Genomic DNA, 27,876 nt, shown 5'->3' on the forward strand with positions numbered 1-27,876 from the left:
GAGGTGCTTAAAATTCAGATGATGGGGCCAGGTGAAGGATATCTCTAGGACATAAAGCAGTATTTTAAAATATGGTAGCTTTTTTGAAATACGTACCCAATTTTGTAATCTCTCTGTGAATACTTGTTTGAAAGTTTTCTTTGTATGTATACTTAAAGACTGATTGCTCATTTTCTTTTCTTTCTTTTTCTTTCTTTTTGCTTAGACAGGAAATGAAAGTATATACCACCCTTTAAATCTTCCTTTGTGTCAACATTTTTTTCTGCCTTTGCAGTGTATGATTTAGTCCTTTTTTGCTTCCTTATTATATTATCGTTGATGGCAGTGATATCTGTTTGTATATATTTTGTAATTACAATTATATTTCGGTATTTTTTGGCACTTGTTTTTAGTTATTAAGCTCTGCAGTTCAGTATCCATTGTTTTTTCCTGTTCCTTGTTGGGTGCCTGGCTTGCATGTGGTTTAATATTTAACAATTTACCTGAGATAGTGGGGTGTTACAAGGCTGCTAAGCATCACACATTGCTGACATATATCTGACTGGGTCGTAGGGATAGCCTACAGCTACTGATCTCTGCTTCCAGGGACTGTATGATTCTTTCTTTGCCAGCAGCCACTTTCCTTTCTTGTTTGCTAATCTCTAGCTTTCTCTCAGGGTGCTTTAGCCTGCTTCATGTCAATGTACACAAAGTTGACACTTAAAAAATACATTCTGAGAAACATTCTTTTAGCCAACTTTGTATAATTTGAAAGAACATGTATGGAGAAGTTCAGAATCTTGTTTCTTTTGCCAGCAACCTGAGAAGAGGTGTATCTCCAGACTTTGGGAAAAAAAAAATATCATATTGGGAAGTGGGAAGCTCCAAGAATATCTTAAAATAAGATCTTGAGTTTTTTGGGGATTCTTGTGTGTGAGTGGTTTTTTTGGTTTGTTTTTTCTTTTTTAAATCACTTTGAATTTACAAAACTATGCTCATTTGACACCTACTAAGATTTTATGCAGAGCCTATTGAGACCTGCCACCTTTGTGGAATGACAAAGCCAAGCTCCCACACCTTGTAGGGCTTACTGAGGAGCTGCTGCTGCTGCTTGCTTGGGTTTGTCAGGATCTGTCCTGGAAAACATATGTACAGTCCTCCAAGGCAATTAGAGGCTAACTTTTGAAAAATTTGTGTGACTAATCCCAAGGTATCATCATTTATTATAATTTTTACAGCTGTAATTTTCTACACTTCTTTCCACACATAGTTGTTTCTTGGTCAAAGTATTGAACAGTTCATCCACAGTAGTTTTTAAATATTTAACCATATTGGTCAGCTTTAAGGTACTAGCTCAGTGTTGCTTAGTTCAGGAAAAACTGAGCTTTAGGATTTGAAACGTTCAGATTGGGTAATTCTGTTTCAGTTTGGAACTCTTTTATAATGGGATGAGAAGTTATGTATGTTTAGAGATCCAGGTTTCTTCAAGAGTTTTTCTGGATTGTCCCAATCCTTTATATTCATATAGTCATATACATATACATAATCCTTTATATCCTTTATGTATGATAAATTTTAATCTATGTTTTCATTTTGAGAGCATTATCCATACACAGAGGTATAAAGATTTTTTTTTAATAATTTACAATCATTTTCATTTCACGTCAGAGTATACTATTTATTTATGTAATTATATTTATATATTTTATATTTATATATTTAGCAAGTCTTATTTAAGGCCATCCTTTTAAGTTTGGAGATGTGAAAAGAATATAATCTCCTTTCATATAAGCGATTATGATATTGAAAAACCTTTGTAATTTAAATTTTGCCAAAATTTTTACTAAAATATACAAATACATTATGTTTACAGCCCCATGTATGTACAAAGTGAAAAGGGCATAGTTTTTATTTCACTGTGGTCACTGTTCCTGTAGCACTTTGTCTCATGTCCTCCAAGGTCCATTATTTCTGAATATGAAATTTTTAGCTCTTGTGGTCCTGAAAATTTAGTATCTATTGCAAATGGTAAGTGATGTGATTGAACACAATAATGCAGTTTTGATATATGAAGATACTAAGAATGTATGGCATTTCAGTAAGAATTATAAAGTTTACTAAAACATATCTAGTCTTGTTTATTTTTAAGTGAAATATAGTTTTATTATTGTAAATTTGGTACATTTCTGACCTCTCTGTATGGTCATTGTGTTCTCTATGTTAGGGATGATCAAACTTGTGTGTGCAATGTGTTGGCTTTTTTTCTTGTGTACAGTGCACCAAATTTACAATCATTCTGAGGATATATGGACAGTGTCTTTAAAAGTGGTTTTGCTTCTTTTTAGCTTTAAAGGTGGAAAGGTGAGCTTTTCAGAAAGCTAAAACCATTAATTTATATGCATTAATCCGAACTATCTTTCCTGCTTTTCACTACTAGCTTTCACTTGCGTCTCAGGTAATGGTTGTTCCCTCTACATATACTTTACATCTCTTCTCCTGATCACTCTTACGTGCTTGGACTTTTACAATTACTCATCCTGCCTTTGTTCTTTTCTTTGTCTTCCACTTCTCCTTCATGCTTCTTCTGTATTGGCTGTGGGAATGTTGGGGATAGAGGAACAACAATTTCTCAATCATTGACTTTAGGGCTAAACACCTTAATAAATTTGTAGGAAAGCAGTTTGGGAGAAAATCATAGCTGCAGCTAGTGGCATGTTTACTGATCTGGGAGTATGGTGTCAGTAGTCTGCATGTGGAAGATGATTGTATGAGCAGTTTGTGCATTGTTAAACAGTATCTCCAGAGAAATTTAGCAGTTTAGCTGAGTCACAGCTAAAGCCTGATATTGCCAGTTTCTGCTAAGGAAGTTTCATGGCTATGCCACGTTTAAATTACTATTGGAATTTGTGCATTTACTAAATATTAGTATTGAAGTAGCTGGTTTTAAGTAGCATAAAATATGTGTGTATTTAATACATACAGGCAAATAACTTTTTTTCCTGTACCTTATTCTCAGCATTGCTGAGAACTTTAATCTTCTGAAACTAATTATGGGTAAGAGGAACTATGTATGAATTTTTTATTTTTCTTTTTAAGGATACAATGAAATGAAAACTATAGTATAATGGAAAATGTTCAGAAATGTGAAGTATGGGTAACAACATACATGCCACTTAGTTTGTATGGCTGTATGTGTATTATATACGTATGAAGCAGCTGTTTGTATGTACAGATATGTGTATGTTTATGTATATATATTTGTACATAGAGTATATGTGTGTGCAGAGTGACAGTGTGTATGTATATATCTCGTTTTTGTATATAGAAAGTATGTAGAACCAATGTAGTCCATCTACATTAAGTGATTTGACATCTAGAAGAAACTAATGGAAGAGGCTTTCTGCAGGATCCCTACCTCTGTGCACTGTTTCTGAAGGCTGAAACAACCTTTCTAAGCACCTTAAATTACTCAGGATTTTTTTGCTTGTAGCAGTAGACACAGCTTATCAGTTTCATGTCATTCATTACAATTTTTTTCTTCTGAACAGGAAACATAGGAGAGCAGTTCTGTGTGCATTTTCTCTGGTATAGTTGTGGTGGTAGTGAATTAAGAACCGCTATACTAAGAATAGGGGTTCTAGAGTTATAGGAGACAGCATTAACTTCTTAAATCAGTTTGGTAAAGTGGAAATGTCTCCTAGAGCTAATTTGCTACTTGCCAAGGGAATGTTCAGCTTGCACAGCTTCTTTGAATGGCCAGTCCTACAGGGGAGATACCTTCTGTAATAAAAGATGGGGGAATGCTAGGCTAGGCCTTAAGCTCATTATGGCCAGATTCTGGTCAAATTTCTTTTATTGAGCTGTCAGTGAAGACAACCAGGGTGTCTCGCCAGATTTAATAAATCAAGGCCCTGTTCTGTTTTGTGTAGACAAAAAAACCTTGATGTCTGCAAGCTTCATTTGCTTCAGTGACATTGAAGGGAATATCATACTTATGAAAGGTCATTTAAGGAAAAATGGTAGAGGGACACACCTTTGGATCTGTGCTCTATTTGTCAGAGTCCTTGTCTCTTAAGAAGTCCTAGGGCAACACAGAAGCACTTAACAGGCTCTAACAAAATGTTGACTGTAAAACTTAGTTCAGATAGTCAATATCTAGTTTTTAATTACAAACCAGTAGGTAGTTTTACAGCATAACATGCTTAGGTTGTTCTAGCTATACTTCTGTTGAAGTTTTCCAAGCTGCCTGTCATCTTTAAGGTCACGACCACTAGGGTAACTTAACATTACAGGGATCTTTTTTTTATACAATTATAAAAAGTAAACTAGCAATGGTGATCATACACAGTAAGCTTTTAGATATATGGTTTTGGCTGTAGAAGTTGATGGAATGTGGTTGTGGTATTTGGTTGTGGACTTTACTAGTGTAGTGACTGTCAACTTTACTAGGCTAAATCCTGCAAGTATAGGGGATAATGCAACTTCTTTGTGGTTTGAGTCTTATCCTAACATAGGTGAGAAGTTTGGCTTTGCTTTAGAAAAAGATTTTGCAAGCTTACAAATTCTGGAGAAGAAGCAAAGTTCTAGTTAGAAGAGTTTGTATTCATGAATGCATTCTGATGATGTTGGCTGTCTTACCCCCAACCCTCTGAGATTTTTGTCTTCATAACAGTCTTCGTATTTGTTATTGTTTTCAAGGTTCCTCTAGAAAACCTCAACCACTAAGTAGTATGAAACATTTTGGGAAGGAAAAACCCTAGCATTTCCTCATCTGACTTCTGGAATCCATTTTGTGGCACTGGCCATTATGGCTATTGGATAGACAATTAATCTTAGCATTTCAAATTACTTTTGGGACAGTGTGTTTCTTTCTTAGCTTTGTACTCTTAAGGAAACAGTTGGTTTTTTTTCTGATATGGCTGTCCATCTTACTCAAAAGAAGGATTAGAAGTTTCAGAAAAACAGATACGAACAAAATAATTCATTTGGGAAGGTAAGCAAAAATGTATACTACCACTGAAGAAGAGGCAGTTACAACTCATTTTACACTCCTAGCATCCTGTTGAGTCAGTCAGCAAACACTCACAACTTGTGCTAGTGTGTTGTAGTATGGATCCATTTAAAGGACCAAGCTGGAGGAAACATGGCTTTCTTAATTCTGGTGCTGTAGAACAACTTGTTCTTTGGTGCAGAGTGGAACAGCCTCAGATTATTAGAAGGAGTGGAGAAAAGCCATAATATTCAGCTCTTCTACATGTCATTTCTTAGCCGTTCTCCAGCAGAGTTGAAAAATACTGCCAGAAGAAATCAATCTGTAGAGATGTGCATAGATGTCTAATTTGGCTTGCGTAATCTGTAAAGGTTACAAAGACGCACAAAGGCAGAATTCAGTTTGACTGCAAAATCTTAAAACCAACTTACAGGCCTGTTGGACGTATTTTGATATAGAAAATAAATACTGAGTATTATTCTGCCATTTTAAAGTTCTTTTTAGGGCTTTTTTTTTTTTTTAAGTCCTGCTTTATGATACAGAGTACGAAACTTAATGTATTGTTCTGCCTAAGTTTATTATAAAATATCTGGATAGAGCATGTTACGCAACTCCATTATACTAGCTGTTGAAAGTTAAACTTTGAAGGGTTTTGAAGTTTATGGGTTTTAGCTTTCCTAACTTTAATGATGAATTAGAGGAAATATTGCTGTTTACTTTGCTGTAGCATGCAGTAGAGATCAGATATATTGCTTTTGTGTAATTGTTCTGTTTCCATGTTTGTTTACATTAGGGTATGCCTGGAGTTGGGGGTTGACCGAGAAGAGTGTTAATCTATTTAAATAAACTGGTTATAGCCATAGGAGGAGGCCTGCAGTGTTTTCAACGCTTCTCAGCCTGAAAGCGCTGCATAACCCTTTTAGGTTGCATAGCAACAGGCTCCTAGCAACAATAATAGATTGAATTTCCAATAGTGACCAGGCCGGATGTAATAATAAAGCAAGAGTACAAACAGTTGTCATGGTTTTCTTTTCATAATAAACTAGTCTGAATTAGGGAGATTCTGTTTCTCAAAGTGGCAAACCTTTTTGCAAAATGAAGGTACTTTTGAAAAGTTGAGGTACCAAAACCCTGACAAAGCAGCTTAGAATGAGTGACTTTGAAGTCTAGTAGTTTGAAACATAGGAGAAAACAAAGAAACATTGAATGACTTATCAAGGAAGGAGGGTATTTAATACCCACTTTAAATGGCTTGTAAATCTCGACTTCCTTTATAAATTTATCTGTACAGGCACTTCATAGAAGTCCCTAGCTATAAAGGTAGATGCACATTATGGAAAGAATATGGTCAGTCACACATGAATTAATGCAGTTGAAAAGAGGCTCCCCGAAGGAGGTTATTTTGTAACTGCCTACTATTTGGATTTCCAGTGTCTATCTTTGGAGCACGTGGTATCAGCTACTGCTGGAGAGTGGTTGCTAGTCATAGTCAGGCTTTTCTGAAGCTAGTATTAGCTTTGTTATCTTCTCTTGATTCAGCTATCAGATATTATGCAGAACTTCTCATTTTTTGGAGACACATGTTGATATAAAAATCCATATACAAAGATCTTGTTTTGTGAAATGCACAATAAAATAGGTTATTTTAAATAATTAGAATTCTAACATGTTATTTAGAAAAGTTTGGAAACGTCTTGTGAAGATACTATAAAAAGGGGTAGTGAATAAAACTGAGTAGCTGCCAGACAAGTTTATTTTATGTCACACCAATCTATCATTATTTCATGTTTCAAGACCTGTTAGGTGTGAAAGGTGGAGATACATGGGCAAGCAGGTGATTTGGGATGAGAGACAGAAACAGTCTCACAAAATAGTAATAGATGTAATTCTGGATGATTACATTTGAGTTTAAATATTTTGACCTGGCTAACTGAGTAGAAAATTGAAACACTGGTTGTTGAGTAAAGATGTAGATCTACACTAGATAAACACCCATGTTCAGTTCCTGTGTGTGCTTTTGGGAATGGTGGTTGAAAGTGTCACTATGGTAAAGGCCAGTTACTTTTAACAGAAAGCTCAAATTAGTTATGTGTAACCTGTTGTATTCCATTAAGATGGCATCATTTTTTTCTGAATAGGTGACAGCTGTTCTAACAGTATAAAACTTAGATCTTTAGTTACCGATAAAAGCGGCATGTCTAGGGGCAGCACAGTGCAGAAGAAGAAAATTATAAAATGTAAACAACTAGATGTTACAGACTTGACTTGAGATGTTTCACTGGATTCTGCTGTTTCAGTAGATTCAGGTGTTGATCAGTAGTGTTTTATAACAGGAATTTTAAAAAATTAATTCTGAAAAAAGCTTTTCTTGTAAATGGACCTCTTAGGTCTGACTGTGTAGATTCTATCCTCCATCTTAAATGTTCATCTCAGAATATTTTTCTTCCACATCATTTAACCCTGGAATCCTCACTGCAAAGGGTATTAGCATGGTGACAGAGAGATATTTTGGATATATTCAATAAAACAAGATGTTTTTATATGATTGTATTTGAAAATTCTATAAAAATCTAGAAAAGTATCTTAAAAAGGTAGTTTGGTTCATCTGAGCAGTCTTTAGGCAAACTGCTCAGCTGGTGCTAATTTTCAGGTATGTGAGTTCTGTTAGTGTAAATGTGAGTTAAGCGCGAGTCTGAATAACATTCTGAATTTGTATGATCGTAATTTAGAGTATCAACTAATTTAAACTCTGGAATTTTAAAATTTCGAAAAAGTGATTTAGCAGTGTGATCTAGTCTAAGTATATCTACTCAAAAGCATTTGAGTAGCGTTTGTGGATTGCTAACTAATTTCGTGCATTACACAGGTATTCATGTGGTAAAGTAACTACTTCTGCCACAGCTGGAGAGCTAGGAGAGTTTGAAAGATTTAGGAAGATGAGAGATTTGTAATTTAAAATAAGGTTAAAATCTGATAATGAAACTTTAGCTAGTATATAGAAAGCCCGAATTTAAAAGACCCAAGAACATACCTTTTACACTGTTCAGATTCATTGAAGATAGCCTTTTAAAAGGGTTTTTACTAAGAGTTGTTTTATATAGTATAGCTGTGACATTTTTGGAGGAGCCTGAAGCATTTTAACCTTACGTTATAAGAAATAGTAGCCAGTGTTTATTATGGCAAATACATATTCCCAAATCATGTAGATTACTTTCAAAATTTCTGTAAGGATGTAATTTACTTTCCAGAATGGCAGTCTTTATCTTTGTTCAACTCCCTGTGCTGCTTCTCCCAAATAGTTGTGTTTCTATATATTGTATTGGTGCTTATCTTTATTTCTAGACCAGAAGATGTTGCTTAGAGTAGTTACTTCCTAATATTTTTTTATTGGACAAACCTGAATAACTGTATTTGCAGGTTAATGCTTCCATTGCATCCAGACCTAACCTACTGGGCTGCTTGCTTCACGATTTAAAAAAAACCCAACAAACCCCCTTCCTATTCAAAACAAAAAAGCAGACGTTAGATAGTGCGCTGTGCCAAATATGATAGTAATGGGTGTTTCATAGCCTACTTTGTTTTCACTTGAGTTCAAGTGAAAATTGCAACTGAAAGGATACTTTGCATTTTTTAGAACTTTACCATTTGTATACAAGTGAAATTAAAAAATCAGTATTTAAAATAATAACCAAAAACTGAGAGGTCAGGGAAAAAAATGTGCATAGAGTGTTGTAGCACGTAACAATGGAAAATCTTGGGGACTGAGGAACAAAAAAGGAAGGTAAGCAGAAGAGAAAATAAAATAGACTTATTCCTGATTTTATTCCTTTATTTATTTATTTGTTTTTAATTATAACAATATGTAAGTTTAGGAAATCCATTTAAGTGTTTGGAAATGTAGAAAAATAGGCTGGGAGGAAGTTGACCACTGAAGTTTGAAGGACAATAGAAAACAAGAAGTTTGGCAAAAAAAAATCTGTGTAGTCTGTTTGCCTGTGCATCTATCCCTCCAACTGAATTTCCATGCAATTTAATGTGTTGTGGCATTGCATTATGTGCCTACTCCTAATTTCTTTTTTAATTACTGCTGTTGATAGCAAATTATTTCCAGAATTTTCTGTTTCATGTAAACATGTTTTATTCTTATATTGATTAGTGTAGCAACAGTTGTGTTGAAGTTGAAATGATTAATTATCTTTTTTTATTTGTCTGTATGTTGAAAAGCATAGCTTGAAATAATCAGCCAGACACCAATTCTGAAACAAACTTTTCATCTGCTTTCTGTTTATTTTTTGTAGTGATGTCTTCCTTTCTTCAATACACTAACCATAACTAAAACAACAAATACAAACAATAATGTTAGTTTATGTAGTGTTAGTGAAATGCTGTGTAAAATTACAAGATGTTTAAAAATACAGGGGGTTTTTTATGGGTGAAGAAAGAGTTTTAAGTAATGAATGTTTTCAAGCAAAAACCTATATTGGCAATAAATGTAGTTGTTGTGTGAATGACCACAAGATGTAATTAATTTTCTGGGACCCAGCTGCCATTTATATGCTGCTAGAGCATGTATGATATTCTTCCTGAATGAATTTACAAATATACAATACTCACTGTGGGATCATGTACTGTATTTATGGCATAATTATCTGCCAAGAAGAGTGAAGAATGTCAATGAGCAGTTTTTCTACTTAATTAGATCCTTAAGACCCAACTTAATGGGCCTACATCACATAAACATAGCATTTAATCAGATACAAGTACAGAATGCTGTTTGTGCATTGAAGCTATATTTGTGTATGTCAGTATGTCTCTTCTTGATATGCCCCTACAGATTTTAAAGTGACTTGTATGGGAAAGGTAGGTATAGGAAGTTACAATGCAGTATTCTTGTGAATCAGCCCTGCTTTTATCTAGAGAGGACAAAAGGTGTACAATAATAATCTTTGCTGATGACCTTTTGAAGAGGTAGGTGGAATTTTCAAGTTGGTAGATTTATGTCTGTTAGTTCAAAACCAATAGATAATGTTTCAGGAAATGGGCAAAACAAAATGACTCCTCTTGTGAACTTGGGACAAGTACAGAAACGATGCAGAGTTTTCAGAACACTGTTGGACATTTGTGCAGCTAGAGAACTATTAGAAAAATTATTTGTGAAATTATTTTAGTTTTACTTTTTAGACTTCAAAGAAGAAAACTCCTTTCCATTGTATGGGTGTATCTCTCTTGACTTAATGAAATGTGAGCATTATGTGAACACTTATGTTGTCTCTACTATGGGTGAAGCCAGGTCATTGTTAGGTTCCAGTCCAGGACAGCACTTTCTGATTAGAGAAGTAATTGTATTTAATTGCAAGAACGTGTAACTGTGTTTGTGTGCCTGCTTTCCAATTGTCTGGAGAACAATCTTCTTAATGTTTCTAGCTTCTCAATGGCTAAGAAGTGACGATGTATTTCAAAGACTAACGCAGCCAAAAAGTTCTGTTGGATTATGATACTCATGAAAAAGTATAAAGAATCTTCAAGTATCATGTGGGTAAATTTTTAACATTGTGTTTTTATAGTACTGACCTTGGAAGGGGATCTGGTAGTTTTGTATTCGCTTGTATTATCTGAAAGAGAAATAGTAATTACAACAATGGCCTCACAAGGTTATGACTGTGTGCACAAGTAGAAATTAGGAGTAGAGATAGGTTAGAGTTCAAAGGTGTCAGTGAAGATCATCATGTACCCAAAAATTGTAGGCTTTCCTTTGACTTTCCTTTAGGTTGAGGAACCTGTGTTCAACTTCGAGTAAGTGTTGTAAAGTTCGATTGTGAATGGTATTTATTCAGATATTTAAACTCTTTTTGAAAACAGTGTTAGGTGTGTATGTTGTACTGGAAGCCAACAAACTTAACTTAATTCTTGACCAAGTTTCTTACGGGCACCAATAATTGTGTGGTCCATTGTGCAATGCCTGATTGGATATACTAACCTCCCTGGTGTGCGTGGCAGTTACAGAAGGAGTTGTGGCTTCCGTCTGATGAATAGTCCTTGTTTAGGCCTTTGGCAGTGTAAGTCTAAAGGAGATGAGAGCAGCTGCTTTAAAGGAGTAGCTGCCATCTTAATCCAACTGTTTCCTTGAGTTTTTGTGCTGGGGAGGGGTATCTACGTTTATGTGCACATGTACTTGTGCTCCTTCTTTCCTGCTCTCTGCTCTCTCATCATTCAGGTACTTTTGGCAGTGCTCCCCAATGAGCTAGTATATGATCTCCTGCTCATGTTAAATTCTTGTTGGATTCCCTTCCTTTAAATTCCTGTGTTTTGAAAGGCATCACAGTGGGATTTCTGGAAAGTAATTCTTCAGAATGTGCATGTTTTACTTCTATTACAAGCGTTTCCAGTACTGGAAAATTCTGAGGTGCCCAAGCTTTACAGATTTTCTTTGATATTTTCCTATATTTCTGGCATTTGAGAATCTCTCAGATTCTTTAGGCTTCAGAGAAGGAAAATATTAAAGACATTCGGAAGGAAATTGGAAAAAAGACTACTGTAATAAATAGGAGGATATCTAAATAATGCTGCTAAATATTTCATATAGCTTCACATTCATACTTTCTTGTATTAATTCATTGCATTCATTTTGTTGATATTTTTCAATAGATTTTTTGACTATTCTGGAAATGCTGACCGTGATGATACAGTGTTAAATGTAACTCTCAGGGCAAAACAATTTTTGCTGCTACCTATTTTGTGTTAGTTTATTGATGAGAAAGTTGTTGTTAAGGAGTTATCTTTCAAGAATTTTCCAGATATAGTGTGTGAATTGCTGTCTCTCAGGATTTGATTTTTTGAAGCATACTAGAACAAAAAGTCCTGTGTTTGGAACTTGGGTAATTTGTAGATCTTTTTAGAAGCACAAAAAATTCCTGCTATAGCGATTGAAGGTGCTGACCTATAAGGCAAACTTTATTTTGATTGTCTCTTAGTTGATCATAGAATGTAACTACCAAGCTGAAATCAGTCAGTAACACAAGATTATTCATGTCTTGAGAAAATATGCCATTCAGTTCTTTTATGTGTATGAGAATAGCAGTGATACCACCTTACAGTCATTTACATGGCTGAAATAAAAAAAATAAAAATAAACCTGCAACCATCAGATAAATAATACTGCAGTTAATTGAAATATCAGTAGCTAGGGGTGTTTTTTCCTTTTCTATGGAAGACACAATCACTTTAGAACTTGAAGGTTGCATTGACATGACAAATGTAACATTAAAATCAGTGTAGTTCCTTTGAATAATAAGTTGGCATGCCAGTGCTCTTATAAAAAGTGGTGAACATAGGAAGTATCTGCTGTTATTATTTCAAAGTAATGTTATTTTATAACCTCAGTCATGCTCAGTAAAAAAAAAATTAAAAAAAAAAATTGTAGGTTCAGACATACGTCAGTCCTTTTAAACAACTTCTGCTTCCTTAAATTGTTTGGCTAAGTTATTGAATCAAAATGTATTAACATGTCAATTGCGCCGTGTGTTTGAGTTTGGTTTTTTTTTCCAAATAAGTTCCAGTACTATTTCAGCTTTCTTTGTTACTGCTGTTTTCAGTATCTGAAATGAAACCATTGTAGTGTTGAAAAAATATTTTTTACCAGGTAATGATGCCCTAAATGTGTAGCATTTGGCTCCTAAATCATACCGTTAGTCACTTCTGGCTGCATACTACATTTCTTTCCTGCACTTGTCACTTTCATTCTTTATTTCTTCTTCAGTATGTGAGACAAATGTGTAATTGGTAAAGTGAGTTGTTTAGGTTTGAGTTGAATAAGCAAAATATCATTCAAACTGTAGCTGTATGACTAAAACGGTTGTGATGTCACAATCCTACATATGCTGCAATGAGTTTGATCAAAAGGGAATAGCAGGTCAGTATAAGAAATAAGTTGCTTTAAACACTCTTTTCAGGGACTACTTAAATATTGAAATGTGTGGAAGGGAGAAGATGGAATGAAATGTCTAGATGTAATTGAAGATAAGTTCTGTGGGTGCAATCTGGGGTGGAGCTGGTGGAATAGGACAGGGAAAAGACCAAGGTACCCAATGCGTTCTTCACCTTGGTCTTTATTGATAAGACCTGTCTTCAGGAGTTGCAGATACATGAGACTGGTGGGAAACCCTGGATCAAGGAAGGCTTGCCCTCTGTGGAGGAGGATCAGGTTATGACCATTTAAACAAATAGGACATACACAAGTCCATTGAACCTGGTAGAATGCACACAGGAATGCTGAGGAAGCTGGCCAGTGTCACTGGGAGGTCACTCTTGATTATATTTGAAGGTCATGGTGATCAGGGGAGGTACCTGAGGACTGGGTGAAAGCAAAGGTCTCTCGTCCTCAAGAGGAAGATCCAGGGAACTACAGACAGAGCATCCTCATCCTAATCACAGGGAAGGTGAGGAAGCAAGTAGTCCTGGAGACAATTTCCAAACTGTATAAAGCAAAAGGAGGTCACTGGGAAGTAATCATATCTGACCAACCTGATAGCCTTCTACAGTGGGATTACTGACTTGGTGGATTAGGGGAGAGCAGAGGATCTTGTTTGTGTTGACTTTCGACACTGTCCCATAACATCCTTATAGACAAGCTGATGAAGTATGAGTTAGATTAAGTGGACACTGAGGAGAACTGGAAACTGCCTGAACTGCCAGGCTCACAGGGTTGTGATCAGTGGTACAAAGGCCAGCTCTGAAGCCAGTCACCAGCGATGTGCCACAGGGATTGATACTGGGTCCAATACTCTTAAACTTCTTCATTGATGACCTAGAGATGGTGGGACAGAGCACACACTTAGCAAGTTTTTGGGCAATACAAAACTGAGAGGAGTGAGTGGTAGGTGAGATGGGTACATTGCCATTCACAGGAACCTTGGCAGGGTGCAGAAATGGGCTGACAGCAATGTCATGAAGTTCAACAAAAAGAAATGCCAAGTCCAGCACCTGGGAAGGAATAACACTATGCAGCAGCATGCATATGATACAAACACCAGCTCTGGATATGCAAACTGCCTGTGAATAATGTTAGAAAAAGATACATCATGGGAGCAAATACAAGAGCTACCAGCAGATTTCAATCTCCATGTACTCCATGACTGACTGGATGGAAAGCAGCTTTGTGCAAAAGGACCTGGGGGTCCTGGTGGACAATGAATTGACCACAAGCCAGCAATGTGCTTTTGTAGCAAAGAAGGCCACCAACCTTCTAGACTGCATCAGGAAAAGCATTGCCAGTGGGCGGAGGGAGGTGATCCTTCCTTTCTCCTTAGCTCTGACGAGAGACATATATAGTGCTGAGTTCAGTCCTTGGGTTCCCAGTACAAGAGATACATAGACATACTGGAGTGAGTCCAGCAATGGGCCATAAAGATCTTGAAGGGACTGGAGCATCTCTCCTATGAAAGGCAGAGAGAGCTGGGACTGCTCAGCCTGGGGAAGAGAAGGCTCAGGAGTGTGCATAAATACCTGATGGGAGTGTGTAAAGAAGAGGGAGCCAGACTCTTTTCAGTGGTGTCCAATGACACAGAACTGGCTGTGAAAATTTGAAATAGAAGAAATCCTATCTGAACATAAGAAAACACTTTTCTTACTGTGAAGGTGATAGAACACTGGAACAGGTTGTGCAGAGAGATTGTGGAGCATCCATCCTTGGAGTTATATTCAAAACCTACCTATATGTGGTCACAGGCAATCTGCTCTGGTGGATTCTGCTATTTGCAGCGGGGTTGGAGTGGATGAACTCCAGAGGTCTGTGGTTCTCCGAGTTGCTCTTTTGAAGAGAGAGGAAGAGTACATGGAGATTGAAATCTGCTGGTAGCTCTTGTATTTGCTCCCATGATGTATCTTTTTCTAACATTATTCACAGGCGGTTTGCATATCCAGAGCTGGTGTTTGTATCAGCCATTTTCTTTTTGGACTGTTGTCTTCACAGTGGGTAGTTTTACAGCTCTTTCCATATCTGATGGGGGTAGAATGAGATTGGGGGGGTGGGGGGTGGGGTTGGTGAAGGGGGGGACAGAAGCGGGGAGAGAGAGAATGAAGAAGGGAGGAGAGAGAGAAATAAAAGGGCAGGGGGAGAAAGAGAGAATTAGAATAAGGCAGCCGACTGTCCCTGTTCTTAAATTTCCCTCTAGACAGAAATGAAAGAACATATATACCTTAAGCCAGATATGACTGTTCTTTTGAAAATAGATCTTTCCTGTAGTTTATTACCCATAGTTCATGGTTGTATGAGGATAAATAAACTTTTTTCCTATTTTAAAAATAGAAACTTTTGAGGAATTTCAGGCTTTGTTATGCAGAAAGCTATTATGTCTCTGTGCATTTGTATTACTTGTGTATGTACATACAAAATAATTTGTCTTTAAAATATTTCCATTTCCTCAACTGATTTCCTCTGAAGGTGTGCTAGGCTCTACAGGTCCGCTGTCATTTGGCAGACAGTACTGATTCCTTGTCCTGCAAAAGGGGTAAGACTTTGTACTGCTCTATTAAAGAGAAGAGAGCAATTCCTCTCCCCCGGCCTTTTTTTTTTTTTTTTTTTTTTTTTTTTGTGGTAAGTGAGGAATAGAATAATTAATTTGTCTTAGAACTGTCCTGAGTTTTCTAATAAAGTTCCCTGAAGATAATACAGATATTCATATTCTCATGAATGAACACTTTGTAATAACAAGGCTGTGGTACACTCTCCAAAATTTGTATTTGTTGTCTTCATCAGCACAGAGTCTGTCGTTACCAGCAAAGTCAGTGTTGTGTAACTCAGCCCAGAGAGACTTTGTGTCTTAAATTCATTCTAAACCAGCATGTTCCTCAGCAGTGAAATGCATGTTCCTCTTTTATCAGTTTTTTAGCATTTTTGTATGTCAGGATCTTTTAGCAATGTGGTAATGTTTAATGTTTTTACTTTGAAGGTTTTTAGTGCGTTTTGCCTGGTGAGACAGAAACTCTTGCATTAGTTTCATATGGTCCATTGATTATCTTACTGCAAATACTTTTGTGTTTGTAGCTGTAACTTCTTCACTGGAGATGACCTGGTATTCTCATGTGAGAGTAATATTGTATTTTTTTGAGGTAAATGTCTTTCAGACAGTTTTGAAGATTTATGGGTAGTATAAGGAAAGAGTTAAAGGGAAAATATTGCCCCTTGAAATGTTGTCAATATGGCTTTGTGAATGTTTTAGACTTGGTTGAATCTTGTCAGGCTGCAGTTCCAGAAGCCTTGGAGGTGTCTTAGAAATCTAACAGTCTGGGACACGTGTAGATCTGCTGCTTAACTTTCAGGCTTTTGTCCATAAACACTGCTCACAGACAAAATTCTAGAACAGATGCTGTCCTTGAATTTCCAGTCATTTGAGACTTCATATTGATCTCTCTCAGTAGGAGCACTTTTGAGGCTTCTGAATGAGTAAAATACATACAGTGATCTGAAGAAAAAACCTACTTATTTTGCAGTAATTTGTCCTTGGGGATGTGTTGTTTATATCATTCTGTAGTCTTGTCAGTCTCCACTACAGTCTTGAAGTACTTGCATTTCAGTGGGCAAAAGGACTGAGGGGGCAGTTGGTTCATTATGTGAAATGCACGAGGTTGCACATGAGGGCATTTACAGCAACCAAAAGGCATAATTTACCCATCAGTTGCATGTAAGTCAACACTTATGTTTTGGAGATTGGTTCTTTGAGATGCAGGTGTAATGTAGGTCTTCCATTTCTACCACTTCTACAGATCTCCAGTCCTGTCTCATTGGTGAAAATACATAGTAACAAAGCATTAATATTTGGTTCTTTTTAGAAGTCTTTTTTGGATACTGTTTGGATACTATTACCCCCCTGTGGTAGCTTCCACATTGGGTCTGTTGTTGCAGCTAGCTCAGTATATTCTTCCTTTTGTATACAAGGGAAAAGGAGAATTTCTAGTCAATTTCATTGCCTGTTTTGTCTGATTCTTGAATCCGTCAAGATCAACAAAAGTCTATGCTTTTTGTTCACCTGCTTCCTGACAGTAAGTTTGAATATACTGGTTTTGTTGCAGTCCAGACTTCACTGATGTCTAGACAGTTGAACAGCACAGCGCATCCCATTACCATCCAGTGGGAAAGCATGAGGCATTTGGAAGAAATCTTGGTATGGCCTGAAGTCTGGGGTCAGGGGTGAAGTCAAGCACACAGTCACAGCAAAATGATTAATTCATCTTGGAAACTGTTGAACTGGGTGCTAACATTTCAAATGTGTCAAACTCTGCCTCTCATCTCTTTGATTAATTTACAGTTTTTCACATCACAAAATTACCTTCATAATGTTGAAAACTAGAAGATATTTTTATATATTAAAACTATAGTTTTGGAGCATGCTCTCTAGTGAATCTGAGTCCTGTCTAAGTGACTGATTTAGGTATATAATGTCAAACAGCTGCAGCTGGTATAAAACACTAACTTACCATTTTGTCTGCATGTTCAGGTTGGTCAGTTCACAAAGCATGCATTGTGGGGATGGGGATATGTTTTTTAACTGCATTTTTGATCCATGGTGCTGTTTGTATTCAGTTATCACAGAGACATAATTGTTTTGTGTATCCTCATTAAAAATAACTACACCTTCTTCCATGTGTCTTACTGCATTTCATTAAACTTTTTTTTCAGTTTAATAGGTGTCTATCTGGTGTTCACTTTTGCTTAGGATCATATTTACTTTTCTGGTACCGTACTGACTAAAGAGAGGTACTGGTAATCTTGACTGTTTCTCTGTTTCATTTTCTTCCATGCTGTTCTAGCATTTGCATAATTGACCTATTCAGTTATCAGAGTTTCAGAAAATTGAGGTTCATTCTGAATGCAACATGATATGATTTAGTTAGAATGCTTTCAGAGCTGTTTTGCTGTTTGGTTCTGGTTTGTTAAAGCTGCTTTATGATAGCTTAGACTCTGCTAGTAAAAGACTAATATAAGGAAGTAAACAAAGCAATAGAATTGTCCATAGTGTGTTGGATTTCATTAATTTAGTCGGTTAAATAATTTAATCAATTTTAAAACCTATTGAGCTAAATCTGGTTAAAAGCCAGAGTCAAAGCACAGCACAGTGATAGTCTAGATAAAACTAAGTTGTGTAGAACAATTCCTTGCTTTTCATTTATGCTGTTTTGACAAAAAAAATCACTCAACTTGTCAACATACTTGAGGTGTTGTCAGTGCATATCTTACTAAGAGATCTAGTATTCAGCAATGAGCTTATTCCTCATGCTGATTTGCTTTTAAATTGGAAATCTAAGTTTTACAGATTATATAATTGCTATCAGTGTCTTATGTCCATCTGGGGCTATTTGAATTTAAATGGCAAAGTACTTGGGAATTGATTCATCAATCATAGGCATTGACCAGAGCATATTTTGTTAGGAAATACCTGTCAGGACTCAATTGTTCCAGTCAACAGTTTCAGTCCTAGAAATCTGAGAATAATCTACGTTGTGCTGTACACTGCCATTTCTTTACTACTGGATCTCAGTGGCTCAGACATGTCAGTGTATTTCCTCTTCTGACATGTCTGTGAAACAGAAAAATACAGCTTGCTCTATTTCAGAGATGGGAAGGTTGAAACTCAGGCGCACAAACTGACATACCAAAGATCATGAAAAGGAATGTGGGAGAGCAGGGTGCTGAATTTAAAAATCCCAACTCTTAGGCAAGGATCTTCACTGCATGGACCAGGACTCTGCTAAGAGTTTGGGCTTTCCAGCCTAGAGGCTACATAGAATGAAATATCTTGTCTACTAGATACATTTAGAATTCCTTTTCTACCCTTTTTCACTGAAATATACAACATTATGTAAACCATTAAATGATTTATGGAGATAAATGGTCATTGTTCTGTATGTTATTAGAGTCTAGAGCTGAAGGGACTCCCTTCTGGTGTTAGTTCAGAATTAGACTCTCTAATAAGATGAATATAATCTCTCTTGTATCACCTGTTAGAGGCTTGAATTCTAAACTTTCTAAAGTGATGAGAAAAGCAAGTGGGTGAGTACACCAGCTGCATTCTAAATAAATTGGTTAAAATAATCTAAATCTTTATTAATGATTTAGGTATTTATTTTTATCATGTTGCACAGTGCACCTCTTCTGTAATGATTTTGCAGTTGTCTAAATCAGAAAGTCTACTGAAACAGCATAATAAGCCACCACAGGTTGTCCTAAAATGAAGTCAGTAAGCAGCCAAAATACAGTTTCCATGGACTAGAACTTCCAGGATTAGCTGCAGCCTAGCTACGTTCTTAGTGTATTTAGAGCTGTGTAATTCACGTGTTCATAATTAAATGTCAGAAGCTAACATAATTAATGAAATTTTTGACATTTATCTTTGTCCATGATCACAACATAATATAGGAATAGCTAAATCAGTTTATCAGTTTGTCTTCAGTGATACTATTGGAGTTGACCTATTAGTATCTTCACTAACTGAATTTTAAGAAATAAGTTTCACATGCTTAGTCACTGTAGGGGAACTTTTAATGTAGTAGTTTTTCTTGAGGGCCAGATAAGTGATTTATCAGTGTGATCCAGTCAGAGATATTTGCTCAAAAGCATTTAAAATTATATGTAGGTGAGAAAGAGCATAACAGTGATTATTACTTTTTAAAATTGATCTTCCATCATATTTCATTAATATAAAATGTTTCGTGTTTTAAAGAAATTTCTGCATACTGCCACAAGAAAAATCAATGAAACAATCCAAATTAAATAAATATTTGTCCTATGGCTTCAAATTCTGTATAGGTATCAATGTTTCTCTATCAGTAATCATGAAAAGGTGGGAAAGAAATTAGGTGTTTGGTAGATTTCCTACAGGCATGCCATTTTTGGAATTAAAAACTACTAGGTAAGGATTGGTGTATCAGCCTATTCTCAAGTGAAATATCTCTCCACTAGCCTATTATATTTTTGTGCACTTGGTGTTTAAAGTTTCAGGGAGTTTAAAGAGTTCTTTTGAGCTTTTATGCCACAAACTGTTTAGGGGTGCTATTGCTTTCTTTGTGCTGCTTCTGTAGTTATATTGTTTAGATACTATGAGGATAGTGGTGAGGAAATGTTAAGTTCTATGTTATTTTGGGGGATTTTTTTACTTTGCTTGAAAACATCTAGATCCCAGTCCTATTATTAGGCTGAACTGGAATACCACTATACCAATGCTAAAACTAGAACTAAAACTATACAGCATTCACTGTAATGAAGATTTATCAGAAACCCTGGAGTTTAGGAAAAAGTGTTTTTATTTTAAGAGTAAGACAGAGCACACTTCTGGAAACAGCAGTGCTTACTAAACTGCATGTCTAGATACTACTCTATTGTAGAAACTTTATAGGAAGTATTCTTAAACTGTGTAGTTACTATGTTTTTATATACTGCCTACCTAGTTTTCCACACTATAATGAACATGTAAGAAAGACACATGAATGAATTGGTACCCTACATCATTTTTATCCCTAACCATCTTTTTTTGTCAGGCTACTAGATGAAGTGCTAGTAAAGCTAGATATTTTTATTCAAATACGATTCAGGAATTTTTCTTGGATTTTTTTTTTTTTTCCTGTGTATGTGTCTCTTTTCTGCCACCCTGTGGGCCAATTTGTTTTATTTCTAGGATGGATTCTTCCTCTGTTTCCTGGAAAAGAATAGTTATGTTTTTTTCTTACATGGACTTTTCTGCAGTTGTTTTCTACTAATTTCTGTTTTCAGAGCTGAAGTTTAACAAAACTCCTCCTAGTGTTTTAAGTCTTGCATTAACTGTCTTGAGAAGCTGATCAGTTCAATTTCTGTTAATGGCCTCATATCTATCCTTTTTTCTTCTGAATTTTTGAAAGCAGTTCAAAAAGAGGAAAAGATACAATTTGTAATTACTGTTCTTACAATATACATTTTAAGACAGCAGAATGTATGTAGTTCAATTAATTTGTAATAATAATGTTACTTTAACTTCTTCTCATAAAGCAAACCAAGCAGAAATCTTTGAATAAGATATACAAGTTTTAACAGAAGAATATGTAGACATAATAGAGGAATGAATTTTGACTTCTGACTGGAAATATTCTGTAGTCAAAAAATTCTTGGCTAAGAAAAAAAACTTAGTTTGCTTATACCTCTTGCCTCCCTTTCATCTCCTGTAGAATTAAACATTTTAGTATGTGTTCCTCTTGATTCCCATGAACACTGAGGGTTCCAGCAGGAATTAATTTAGTCAGTTTAAAATATGTACATAACTTTAGAAGGTGAAAAAGCATGGGTGTTTATTTTCAGCTGTCTGTTCTGGAATCAAGTTACTGTCCTGCAAAAGTATTGACGTTTTATTTCAGTATATGTTCCAGTGGGGCTCCCGACTCTATTACATTTGTATTTGATGCAAGTTAACCTGCTCTCTATCTACTGACATAAACTAATCTACAATATATTTAATAATCATCTAGTTGTTAATTTTAGATCCTCATAATTTTTTTTCTCTGGATACATCAAAGTTTAATTAACTTTCTCTGTTTATAGAGTTCAGAAGTTTAAGAATTCTTCACATACATGGTGTTTAAAATAGCTTTGAATTTGATGTCTAGATGTGTATACCATTGAAGGGACAGTTCACTGTAATCTAACTGTGAGGTTTCTGGACTGTGTTGCAGATGAAGTGGCTGAAAAAATGTATAGAAGTAAATGATGGATATTCTAACACAAAAGTGGCAATCAAAAGACCTTCAGTCAACATTCCTTGACTGTGGTAAGACACATGATTGCCAGAAGGAGTCATTTTAAAGATGGAATTGAGGAAGTTTGCTGTGTTTTTTGTTCATGCCACGTTTGCCTGCATCTGAAATAATGTGAAAATATCAATGGCTGGAATTTCAATGGATTCTAGCAACATGTTTTTTCTTCAGCTTACTTAGTAGCAAATGGTGTCAAATTAAGAAGAGTGGTTTAAAAGTGGCCAAGTGTTTGAATTTTCAGGAGATTTTCTGACAAAATGGTCTGTTCGTTTGTTGTCCTGTACTTGGACAATTTCCTTTATGGATAGTTGACTGCCTGTGACAGTGGTTTGAAAAGGGAAGATTTTGTTGGAAAATCAAGTTTTGTACAGGGGAGTCAATGAGTTTGTGGAAGCAGACACGAGGGAAGGTGAGGCCAATTGGCCAGACTTTGAATACAGCATGGAGAATTGAGAAAGCATGTTTTGATAAGTACGTGCTATAGATGAAAGTGGGAAAGGATCAAGACATTCAGTAAAAGAGTAGGGAAGGAGAAGTTTGAGAACTGTTGTAGCATAGACAGATTCCTACAAAATATGGTAATTCTTTGGTTTTGACAAACAATGTAGGAAAACATAAATAAGGTTTCCTGAAAGCTCTAGGTGCAACAATTTCTGTAGTTCAACCAGTTAGAAAAGTGAGGACAGAACTTTTCTCTTCCCCGTTTTCCTTCCTCCCTGCTTCCTTTCTCCCCTTTCCTGCTTTTTTTCCCTTTCTTATACTTAGCTGGATGAGAAATTGTGATAAAAGATGACAGTAAAAGAAGAGACTTTTAAATGTTCACACCTTGGGTAAGTGTCCTTAAAACTTTGTAAAGGAAGTATTCTACATGGATTTCATAGTTTAACAAGACTTCAGGTTTCTCTTTGAAGTTTGAATTCAAATATAAATTGTAATATTTTCCGTTTTTGTGAGATACCCAACACTTCTACCCTAAAAATTGAACAGTGCCAAATAAAGTTTAAATTTGCAACCACAACTCTTTCTGCGATTTTTAGATCAAATTTTTTTTATACATAGAGATTCTTTACAACTATCAAAGTTCTAGATGTGATAATGAAAAAATTATATTCTCATTTTATATGGCATATGAATCTTTAATATAGGGAATTGTTTATGAAAAATGAAATCCTTATAGTTTTTATGCCTGATGTGTCTTTTTTCACTCTTGTGTAGATACTTACTGTTTTATAATAAAATCCTGTTTTCCAGAAAGGGGGAAAAAAAATGAAGTTTAAATGTGAAAAATATTTTAGCTTGTCCAAGGCTTATGTTGACTGAAATAGGCCTAGGTCTTCATGGTTGACAGCTGCAGATAATTAGCTTTTTCTTCCTCAACAAAGAAAGCAAATGGAGCTGCAAGACATTCTTTGCCTTTTCTGTCATCATAATAATAATTTATGTATTTAACTTCTGCAGTTTCTTAAATTGTTTTAGAGCTAAACTGCCTACATTACATGTAATGGGAGTGACAAGTAAAAGCTGCAAAGCATGTTTGTTTTGGAAGAGAAGGAATGATTGACAGCCACATTCCTCTCTACAAGAAAAAGCTGTGTTGCAGAGTCTAAAAAATGACCTAAATGTATAATCCCTAACGCTTCAGACTTCAGAAGTTAATTTTGAAAAGTGATCACCGCTTTCGGTGCTTTTAGTATGGAAACAACAATGGTTAAAGTATTACTTTGAAAATAAGTTCTTTTCAGAAGTTTGTCATCACTACAAGTAATGGAAGTTATGGAGAAAATAATATGTGTTTTATACTATAAAATAACTTTTTTACCCCATTTGAAAGAAACCAAATAACAATGTCAAAGCTAATCTGAACATGTACGCTGGAAGACACAGGGACATAAACTGTCCATTAATTAAAAACATACCATTTTGATATGAAATAAGTTAGGACTTGTGGTTTTATTTTGTGAGAGATGGTTATGATTTACATTAATGTAATTTTGTAAATTGTAAGCTTAGCTCTGGTATTTGTCATGTCTAGCTGAAGACAAAAGAATATCCAGAAATAAGGGTGTTAGTCTAGAAATTTGCAGTCCGTTCCCTGTGTTGCTGATTATGTGTTTTCCAGAACAAATAGTTTAGGCCTACATACCCAAATGTATTGAGGGATCTAATTCCTCTTAGCTAATCCTTAGAGTTTTTAAGTATTAGTTTATTTTTTTTCTTTTAAAAAGTGTGGTTTTTTTAAGTTTGTCAATACACTTGACATAATTTCATATTGTGATTTAGCATCTCACATATGTTGCTGAATTTAGAAGGAAATGGCCAAGATTTAAGAGATAAGAGTCTTGTCTCACCATCTTTTTGTTCTTTCAGTACTTATTCTATGGGCTTTTTCCCAATCAGATTGAAGAGCTTCCATGTGAGCAAAATAATATATTGGTACAAAATTGACGGTATCCCAATCAACAGAGAAGAAATGAGGCTAAATTGTGGGCTAAAATTCTTTAGCATATATCAGTCTCCAAAAAACATTTTGGTAATCGAGTATCTTTTTTTTTTTTTCTTAATGTTACACATTTATTTCACAAAAATTGATCCTTATCATCATTTGTCAATGCAAGAATGTAAATTTTAAAAGTAATTCAAAAGCAGATTGATTGTATTGTGGCTTTTAGTCACTATCAACCACGATGTATAAACCAGTCCTTGCAGTTTTGTATCACCTGCAAGCTTGCTGAGGTGGGCTTTGTTCCACCATCTGGGTCATTAGTGAAGATGTTAAACAGTACTGTACCCAGTATCAATCCTTGCAGGTACTCAGCTAATGACTGGCCTCCAGGTGGACTTTGTGCTACTGATGACAGCCCTCTCTTGTTGTTAAAGTCCATTCAGAGCTCTTCTTTTGAAATATGTGTACCACTAAACACATCTTTAAGAACTTTGCAGACTTGAAGACACACACTTTCTAGTCGTAAGAGGTCATTAGTGGTACAGGATTCTCTCTTGGGCCTTACTGTTGCACCTGTGTGCTTATACAAAATGCCTGTCACTCACAGGAGATACTTGAAGGTGTGTATACCCTGGTTCAGTGACTGGTTCATAAGGATTGCATGACAGGTATCTCTATCAAATTCATACAACATGTTAGGCTGATTCTGCTAACAAAATCCTTTTATCCTCCAGTGATGTAAAACAGTATCCTGCACAACCATTAGGGATTGTAGCATGAGAAGCTTCAAGCAGATTTAGGACTACTTAGTAAAGAAACATGACAGTTAATGATATCCATGAAAATCTTGAACCTTACCTGTACTTTGTAACAAAAGTTTCTGAGCTACAACTCAAAAATTAGTCTCCTCTTATCATAAACTTCTGCAGTAATATTTGTCTCTCTTAAATGCCACAGATTTGTTTATTCATACCAGTTCTTAATTTCCTTAAAAATCATGAGTGGAATTACTTAAATCTTTCTCAAAGATCTCAATTCTTTCCTTATTTTGAAGCTCTTGCTACATCATGTTGCAGTGAATTGCAAATTGAGATGGGATCTAACCTTTGAGAAGAGGCCAGTCTCAATGAATTGCTGGTAGTGACTGAACATTCTAGAAACTTGATGATAGAATCAGCTCTTAAGCTATTATATTTTATTGTGCTTGTGTTCTTCCTGCACAAACTGGAAGAATCTGAGTAAAGTTCAATTTTTGTTCTCTAGTACATGAGATACAGTGCAGAGGATACAGTTGCTCCTTGCCAGTTTCAGAGTCTGTGTTTGTTGTTAGTTATTTCCCTTCTTCCATTCTCTCAGTCTGCTTTCTGGCTCTAATGCAGTAAAGCTTCAAATAACGTACTGCTTATCATAAACTAAGACACAAAAGAAGTTCTTAATCATTTGATTGTCATAAAGATACATTGATCTTGATACAAAAGTTAGACAATAACTCTCAAAAATTGAAATGATAAAATGGTAATATATTGTGACTGATGTAATATATTAAACTGCTGAATGTATTTTTATCAGACATTTATTGCAGAGCGTGATAACAGTAACCATTTAATTTATGATAGTTTGCTACAGGAAGTACACCCCTATTTGCTTGAGGTCAGATTCTACTCTTGCATTTTGTATACTACTTGTGTACTTCCTGTTAATATCATCCACTTCCTCACTGATTTCTCTCTTTTTTTTTTTTTTTCTCCTTGCCTAGGTATACCTAGAAACTTGTTAGCATTTGTTGGAAACTTGCTAAAACAGAAAACAACAAAATCTGAATGCTTTTTAAACTGCAATTTATCAGCATACAGTAATCCAATAAAAGGCAAGGAACATTTGTGTTAAAAAAAAAAAATTGTCTTTTAAGTGCAATTTGTTTCAGTATCTGGAGTCCATAGGAAGTTCTTTTCAGAAGACAGGCTGAAATGCTACCAAAGATTAATACGCCCTCTAAAAATTATCATACTGTTTTATCCCACCCCTCCTTGTTGTCCCTGGGAGCCACCATTTTTTCATCGCTGTCTCCCCGTGTGTGCACAGAGCACCCTGGGACCATCTAGAGCAGCCGCCGCCAATGATTTGCTCCAAGCAGGGTGGAACTGGACGTCCCCTCCTGCTACAGAGTTGGGGCCACCACTTTGCTTTGGCCATCATCTCATGGCAGCAAGCCATCATGTCTGGCCACCACGTAACCCACATGCTTACATACTGCCCTGCAACTGGCTGCCAGTGCTGACAGCATCAAAGGCATGTGACCTCAGCACACACTCCAGTTGGCTGCTTATTTCCTTTGGACCAGATATAAATACCTGTCCATTTATATGTATGTATAGTTGTAGTAAATCTAGATATAAAATGCTTTACAGAGACATAAAAACACGTATTTTACTTATACTTTGTGCTTTATATATAGCTTTATAGAAGTATTATATACAATATAGATATGTATGCTTTATATACTGTAAACATATATAAATTAAATATATGTTTACATAAAAGTGTATCCATAAAATGTGTAAAAACATTTGTTAGAACTAATGAAATGTATTAATTAAAGTTTAAGGGTGAATGGGAAGTAATGAAATAACAGCATAAAGTAGGTCGGGGGCCCCCACTTCACAAGTCCAATGAACAAATCCTGACATGTTTGGGGTGGAGGGAGGTATAAGAGGACAAGGACAGGGTATGAGGAGGGCAGTGTGGGGAGAGGGGCACAATCAAGTGAGAACATGCCCAGGGGCTACCAGCCTGTCCTCAGAGATGGCCCACCAAGGGGCCCCTGTGCATCCCCTGCCATGTGAAAAGAGGAGCCCAATCCGGGAGCCCCACAACTGGCACCAAACTGCCTGCCAGGATGGCCATGCACTGTTTATTACTGGGGCAGCTTTGAGGCTTTGTGCTGTGTTGCAAGACACAGCATTGCTGTCTGCAAAAGTGGAAATCCAGAGCAAAAGGCCAGCTGCAGAAGAACATGGGTGTGGAGGCAATAAGGACAAGCCCCAGCAGGACTCCTGAGAAAAGACCACATGAAACAGGAGCCGTCTGACAGGCCTGTGAATCAGTAAGCAACTTCCAGGTAAGTTTCACAGAGAAAGGGCGAGTGTTGATGGAAGCTGCCTTTGCCAGCTGCTTTGGGGAAACCTTGCAGTTCCTTTTAACATCACTGTGAGGTACAGGCTTGTGCTATATCTGTTTGTTTATCCTTAGGTCGATGTCCTTATAGAACATTTTAAAAAGCTCCAGCTGACTAGCTGAGGAGGCAGAAGACAGAAGTGTTGCTATCTGGGCCTGCAGCGGTTAAAGAATGAGGAGAGAAAGGACAGTGGCTTTCATGGAAGAGCGGAAAAAAACACAACAAAACCTTGGAAAAGCCTGACCTATGACTGACACCCATCATAACCACTTAATAAAGTATCTCTGTGCATGAATTAAACCGTGGTGAAGTGTTTTATTTCTTATGTGTGTGTAGTAATGGCATGACAATTAAAGGCATTTGCTGTGCTCCTGGGGAGGTAGGAAGCTTGGGTGATATAAAATACTGGTTTAGAAGCTGCTAAAAGCCTGACTGTTGATATGAACTGGAACCAAGTGGCAACTTGGCTCGCAGACCAGGATACCTGGACCTTATGCAAACTACCAAGAAAGCACTTTG

The 27,876-nt window shown here is 36.1% G+C and overlaps 1 protein-coding gene and 1 long non-coding RNA gene across 4 annotated transcripts in view; both read left to right on the forward strand.

Annotated features, from left to right (window-relative positions):
• The window catches only part of RFX3 (regulatory factor X3), a 131,881-nt gene that overhangs the window by 15,206 nt on the left and 88,799 nt on the right, over nucleotides 1-27,876 (forward strand). The gene's annotated exons all lie outside the window — the stretch shown is intronic.
• LOC115336775 lies at nucleotides 19,880-27,652 on the forward strand. Its single transcript, XR_003921908.2, has 2 exons — nucleotides 19,880-27,300; nucleotides 27,432-27,652. It is a non-coding gene; the product is annotated as an uncharacterized LOC115336775 (long non-coding RNA).

Source organism: Aquila chrysaetos, chromosome Z (assembly GCF_900496995.4).
Source record: "Aquila chrysaetos chrysaetos chromosome Z, bAquChr1.4, whole genome shotgun sequence".
In the NCBI taxonomy this organism is placed as follows: Eukaryota; Metazoa; Chordata; class Aves; order Accipitriformes; family Accipitridae; genus Aquila; species Aquila chrysaetos.